The following is a 7,529-nucleotide window of genomic DNA, read 5'->3' as shown; positions in this document are numbered from 1 at the left end:
TGGTTTCACGCTGGGAATTGGCCCTCTGTACCCCCAAATACAATGGTTTCAACCTGGGATTGGCCCTCTGTGTCCCCCAAATACAATGGTTTCACGCTGGATTGGCCCTCTGTGTCCCCCAAGTACAATGGTTTCAACCTGGGATTGGCCCTCTGTACCCCCAAATACAATGGTTTCACGCTGGGATTGGCCCTCTGTGTCCCCCAAGTACAATGGTTTCATGCTGGGATTGGCCCTCTGTGTCCCCCAAATACAATGGTTTCATGCTGGGATTGGCCCTCTGTGTCCCCCAAATACAATGGTTTCAACTTGGGATTGGCCCTCTGTACCCCCCAAATACAATGGTTTCAACCTGGGATTGGCCCTCTGTACCCCCCAAGTACAATGGTTTCAACCTGGGATTGGCCCTCTGTACCCCCCAAATACAATGGTTTCAACCTGGATTGGCCCTCTGTACCCCCCAAATACAGTGGTTTCAACCTGGGATTGGCCCTCTGTACCCCCCAAGTACAATGGTTTCATGCTGGGATTGGCCCTCTGTGTCCCCCCAAATACAATGGTTTCAACCTGGGATTGGCCCCTCTGTGTCCCCCAAATACAATGGTTTCAACCTGGGATTGGCCCTCTGTACCCCCCAAATACAATGGTTTCACGCTGGGATTGGCCCTCTGTACCCCCCAAATACAATGGTTTCATGCTGGGATTGGCCCTCTGTGTCCCCCAAATACAATGGTTTCAACCTGGGATTGGCCCTCTGTGTCCCCCCAAGTACAATGGTTTCACGCTGGGATTGGCCCTCTGTGTCCCCCAAATACAATGGTTTCAACCTGGGATTGGCCCTCTGTGTCCCCCAAGTACAATGGTTTCAACCTGGGATTGGCCCTCTGTGCCCCCCAAATACCAATGGTTTCAACCTGGGATTGGTCCTCTGTGTCCCCCAAATACAATGGTTTCATGCTGGGATTGGTCCTCTGTGTCCCCCAAATACAATGGTTTCATGCTGGGATTGGTCCTCTGTGTCCCCCAAATACAATGGTTTCATGCTGGGATTGGTCCTCTGTACCCCCCAAATACAATGGTTTCATGCTGGGATTGGCCCCTCTGTGTCCCCCAAAATACAATGGTTTCACGCGGGATTGGCCCTCTGTACCCCCCAAATACAATGGTTTCAACCTGGGATATGGCCCTCTGTGTCCCCCAAGTACAATGGTTTCAACCTGGGATTGGCCCTCTGTGTCCCCCAAGTACAATGGTTTTCATGCTGGGATTGGCCCTCTGTACCCCCCAAATACAATGGTTTCACGCTGGGAATTGGCCCTCTGTACCCCCCAAGTACAATGGTTTCATGCTGGGATTGGCCCTCTGTACCCCCCAAATACAATGGTTTTCACGCTGGGATTGGCCCTCTGTACCCCCCAAATACAATGGTTTCAACCTGGGATTGGCCCTCTGTGTCCCCCAAATACAATGGTTTCACGCTGGATTGCCCTCTGTGTCCCCCAAGTACAATGGTTCAACCTGGGATTTGGCCCTCTGTACCCCCCAAATACAATGGTTTCACGCTGGCGATTGGCCCTCTGTGTCCCCCCAAGTACAATGGTTTCAACCTGGGATTGGCCCTCTGTGTCCCCCAAATACAATGGTTTCACGCTGGGATTGGCCCTCTGTACCCCCCAAATACAATGTTTCACACTGGATTGGCCCTCTGTACCCCCAAATACAATGGTTTCACACTGGGATTGGCCCTCTGTACCCCCCAAATACAATGGTTTCACACTGGATTGGCCCTCTGTACCCCCCAAATACAATGGTTTCACGCTGGGATTGGCCCTCTGTACCAGCCAAATACAATGGTTTCACACTGGGATTGGCCCTCTGTGTCCCCCAAATACAATGGTTTCCGCTGGGATTGGCCCTCTGGTGTCCCCCAAATACAATGGTTTCACGCTGGGATTGGCCCTCTGTACCCCCAAATACAATGGTTTCACGCTGGGGATTGGCCCTCTGTACCCCCCAAAATACCAATGGTTTCACATCTGGATTGGCCCTCTGTACCCCCAAATAAGTTTCAACCTGGGATTGGCCCTTGTGTCCCCAATACAATGGTTTCAACCTGGGATTGGCCCGCTGTACCCCCCAAATACAATGTTTCACACTGGGATTGGCCCTCTGTGTCCCCCAAATACAATGGTTTCAACCTGGGATTGGCCCTCTGTGTCCCCCAAATACAATGGTTCACGCTGGATTGGCCCTCTGTACCCCCCCAAATACAATGGTTTCACGCTGGGATTGGCCCCTCTGTACCCCCCAAATACAATGGTTTCAACACTGGATTGGCCCTCTGTACCCCCCAAAATACAATGGGTTTCACGCTTGGGATTTGCCCTCTGTACCCCCCAAATACAATGTTTCACACTGGGATTGGCCCTCGTACCCCCCAAAATACAATGGTTTCACGCTGGGATTGGCCCTCTGTACCCCCCAAATACAATGGTTTCACACTGGGAATTGGCCCTCTGTACCCCCCCAAATACAATGGTTTCACGCTGGGATTGGCCCTCTGTACCCCCCAAATACAATGGTTTCACACTGGGATTGGCCCTCTGTACCCCCCAAATACAATGGTTTCACGCTGGGATTGGCCCTCTGTACCCCCCAAATACAATGGTTTCACGCTGGGATTGGCCCTCTGTACCCCCCAAATACAATGGTTCACGCTGGGATTGGCCCTCTGTACCCCCCAAATACAATGGTTTCACGCTGGGGATTGGCCCTCTGTACCCCCCAAATACAATGGTTTTCACCACTGGGATTGGCCCTCTGTACCCCCCAAATACAATGGTTTCACGCTGGGATTGCCCTCTGTACCCCCCAAATACAATGGTTTCACGCTGGGATTGCCCTCTGTGTCCCCCAAATACAATGGTTTCAACCTGGGATTGCCCTCTGTGTCCCCCCAAGTACAATGGTTTTCATGCTGGGATTGGCCCTCTGTACCCCCAATACAATGGTTCACGCTGGGATTGGCCCTCTGTACCCCCCAAATACAATGGTTTCAACCTGGATTGGCCCTCTGTGTCCCCAAGTACAATGGTTTCAACCTGGGATTGGCCCTCTGTGTCCCCAAGTACAAATGGTTTTCATTGCTGGATTGGCCCTCTGTACCCCCCAAATACAATGGTTTCACGCTGGGATTGGCCCTCTGTACCCCCCAAATACAATGGTTTCAACCTGGGATTGGCCCTCTGTGTCCCCCAAGTACAATGGTTTCAACCTGGGATTGGCCCTCTGTGTCCCCAAGTACAATGGTTTCATGCTGGGATTGGCCTCTGTACCCCCCAAATACAATGTTTCACGCTGGGATTGGCCCTCTGTACCCCCCAAATACAATGGTTTCAACCTGGGATTGGGCCCTCTGTGTCCCCCAAGTACAATGGTTTCAACCGGGATTGGCCCTCTGTACCCCCCAAATACAATGGTTTCACGCTGGGATTGGCCCTCTGTGTCCCCCAAGTACAATGGTTTCAACCTGGGATTGGCCCTCTGTGTCCCCCAAATACAATGGGTTTCATGCTGGGATTGGCCCTCTGTGTCCCCCAAATACAATGGTTTCAACTTGGGATTGGCCCTCTGTACCCCCAAATACAATGGTTTCAACCTGGGATTGGCCCTCTGTACCCCCCAAGTACAATGGTTTCAACCTGGATTGGCCCTCTGTACCCCCCAAATACAATGGTTTCAACCTGGGATTGGCCCTCTGTACCCCCCAAATACAGTGGTTTCAACCTGGGATTGGCCCTCTGTACCCCCCAAGTACAATGGTTTCATGCTGGGATTGGCCCTCTGTGTCCCCCAAATACAATGGTTTCAACCTGGGATTGGCCCTCTGTGTCCCCCAAATACAATGGTTTCAACCTGGGATTGGCCCTCTGTACCCCCCAAGTACAATGGTTTCAACCTGGGATTGGCCCTCTGTACCCCCCAAATACAATGGTTTCACGCTGGGATTGGCCCTCTGTACCCCCCAAATACAATGGTTTCATGCTGGGATTGGCCCTCTGTGTCCCCCAAATACAATGGTTTCAACCTGGGATTGGCCCTCTGTGTCCCCCAAGTACAATGGTTTCAACCTGGGATTGGCCCTCTGTGCCCCCCAAATACAATGGTTTCAACCTGGGATTGGTCCTCTGTGTCCCCCAAATACAATGGTTTCATGCTGGGATTGGTCCTCTGTGTCCCCCAAATACAATGGTTTCATGCTGGGATTGGTCCTCTGTGTCCCCCCAAATACAATGGTTTCATGCTGGATTGGTCCTCTGTACCCCCCAAATACAATGGTTTCATGCTGGGATTGGCCCTCTGTGTCCCCCAAATACAATGGTTTCACGCTGGATTGGCCCTCTGTACCCCCCAAATACAATGGTTTCAACCTGGGATTGGCCCTCTGTGTCCCCCAAGTACAATGGTTTCAACCTGGGATTGGCCCTCTGTGTCCCCCAAGTACAATGGTTTCATGCTGGGATTGGCCCTCTGTACCCCCCAAATACAATGGTTTCACGCTGGGATTGGCCCTCTGTACCCCCCAAGTACAATGGTTTCATGCTGGGATTGGCCCTCTGTACCCCCCAAATACAATGGTTTCACGCTGGGATTGGCCCTCTGTACCCCCCAAATACAATGGTTTCAACCTGGGATTGGCCCTCTGTGTCCCCCAAATACAATGGTTTCACGCTGGGATTGGCCCTCTGTGTCCCCCAAGTACAATGGTTTCAACCTGGGATTGGCCCTCTGTACCCCCCAAATACAATGGTTTCACGCTGGGATTGGCCCTCTGTGTCCCCCAAGTACAATGGTTTCAACCTGGGATTGGCCCTCTGTGTCCCCCAAATACAATGGTTTCATGCTGGGATTGGCCCTCTGTGTCCCCCAAATACAATGGTTTCAACTTGGGATTGGCCCTCTGTACCCCCCAAATACAATGGTTTCAACCTGGGATTGGCCCTCTGTACCCCCCAAGTACAATGGTTTCAACCTGGGATTGGCCCTCTGTACCCCCAAATACAATGGTTTCAACCTGGGATTGGCCCTCTGTACCCCCCAAATACAGTGGTTTCAACCTGGGATTGGCCCTCTGTACCCCCAAGTACAATGGTTTCATGCTGGGATTGGCCCTCTGTGTCCCCCAAATACAATGGTTTCAACCTGGGATTGGCCCTCTGTGTCCCCCAAATACAATGGTTTCAACCTGGGATTGGCCCTCTGTACCCCCCAAGTACAATGGTTTCAACCTGGGATTGGCCCTCTGTACCCCCCAAATACAATGGTTTCACGCTGGGATTGGCCCTCTGTACCCCCCAAATACAATGGTTTCATGCTGGGATTGGCCCTCTGTGTCCCCCAAATACAATGGTTTCAACCTGGGATTGGCCCTCTGTACCCCCCAAATACAATGGTTTCACGCTGGGATTGGCCCTCTGTGTCCCCCAAGTACAATGGTTTCAACCTGGGATTGGCCCTCTGTGTCCCCCAAGTACAATGGTTTCAACCTGGGATTGGCCCTCTGTGCCCCCCAAATACAATGGTTTCAACCTGGGATTGGTCCTCTGTGTCCCCCAAATACAATGGTTTCATGCTGGGATTGGTCCTCTGTGTCCCCCAAATACAATGGTTTTCATGCTGGGATTGGTCCTCTGTACCCCCCAAATACAATGGTTTCATGCTGGGATTGGCCCTCTGTGTCCCCCAAATACAATGGTTTCATGCTGGGATTGGCCCTCTGTGTCCCCCAAATACAATGGTTTCATGCTGGGATTGGCCCTCTGTACCCCCCAAATACAATGGTTTCACGCTGGGATTGGCCCTCTGTACCCCCCAAATACAATGGTTTCACGCTGGGATTGGCCCTCTGTACCCCCCAAATACAATGGTTTCACACTGGGATTGGCCCTCTGTACCCCCCAAATACAATGGTTTCACGCTGGGATTGGCCCTCTGTACCCCCCAAATACAATGGTTTCACGCTGGGATTGGCCCTCTGTACCCCCCAAATACAATGGTTTCACGCTGGGATTGGCCCTCTGTGTCCCCCAAGTACAATGGTTTCAACCTGGGATTGGCCCTCTGTGCCCCCCAAATACAATAGTTTCAACCTGGGATTGGTCCTCTGTGTCCCCCAAGTACAATGGTTTCATGCTGGGATTGGCCCTCTGTGTCCCCCAAGTACAATGGTTTCATGCTGGGATTGGCCCTCTGTACCCCCCAAGTACAATGGTTTCATGCTGGGATTGGCCCTCTGTGTCCCCCAAATACAATGGTTTCAACCTGGGATTGGCCCTCTGTGTCCCCCAAATACAATGGTTTCAACCTGGGATTGGCCCTCTGTACCCCCCAAGTACAATGGTTTCAACCTGGGATTGGCCCTCTGTACCCCCCAAATACAATGGTTTCATGCTGGGATTGGCCCTCTGTACCCCCCAAATACAATGGTTTCAACCTGGGATTGGCCCTCTGTACCCCCCAAATACAATGGTTTCATGCTGGGATTGGTCCTCTGTGTCCCCCAAATACAATGGTTTCATGCTGGGATTGGCCCTCTGTGTCCCCCAAATACAATGGTTTCAACCTGGGATTGGCCCTCTGTGTCCCCCAAGTACAATGGTTTCAACCTGGGATTGGCCCTCTGTGTCCCCCAAGTACAATGGTTTCAACCTGGGATTGGCCCTCTGTGCCCCCCAAATACAATGGTTTCAACCTGGGATTGGCCCTCTGTACCCCCCAAGTACAATGGTTTCAACCTGGGATTGGCCCTCTGTACCCCCCAAATACAATGGTTTCATGCTGGGATTGGCCCTCTGTACCCCCCAAATACAATGGTTTCACGCTGGGATTGGCCCTCTGTACCCCCCAAATACAATGGTTTCACGCTGGGATTGGCCCTCTGTACCCCCCAAATACAATGGTTTCATGCTGGGATTGGTCCTCTGTGTCCCCCAAATACAATGGTTTCACGCTGGGATTGGCCCTCTGTACCCCCCAAGTACAATGGTTTCATGCTGGGATTGGCCCTCTGTGTCCCCCAAATACAATGGTTTCAACCTGGGATTGGCCCTCTGTGTCCCCCAAATACAATGGTTTCAACCTGGGATTGGCCCTCTGTACCCCCCAAGTACAATGGTTTCAACCTGGGATTGGCCCTCTGTACCCCCCAAATACAATGGTTTCATGCTGGGATTGGCCCTCTGTACCCCCCAAATACAATGGTTTCAACCTGGGATTGGCCCTCTGTACCCCCCAAATACAATGGTTTCAACCTGGGATTGGCCCTCTGTACCCCCCAAGTACAATGGTTTCAACCTGGGATTGGCCCTCTGTACCCCCCAAATACAATGGTTTCAACCTGGGATTGGCCCTCTGTACCCCCCAAATACAATGGTTTCACGCTGGGATTGGCCCTCTGTACCCCCCAAATACAATGGTTTCACGCTGGGATTGGCCCTCTGTACCCCCCAAATACAATGGTTTCATGCTGG

This window comes from Xenopus tropicalis, chromosome 5, assembly GCF_000004195.4.
Source record: "Xenopus tropicalis strain Nigerian chromosome 5, UCB_Xtro_10.0, whole genome shotgun sequence".
NCBI lineage: Eukaryota > Metazoa > Chordata > Amphibia > Anura > Pipidae > Xenopus > Xenopus tropicalis.
Note: the sequence above shows the minus strand (reverse complement) of the source record.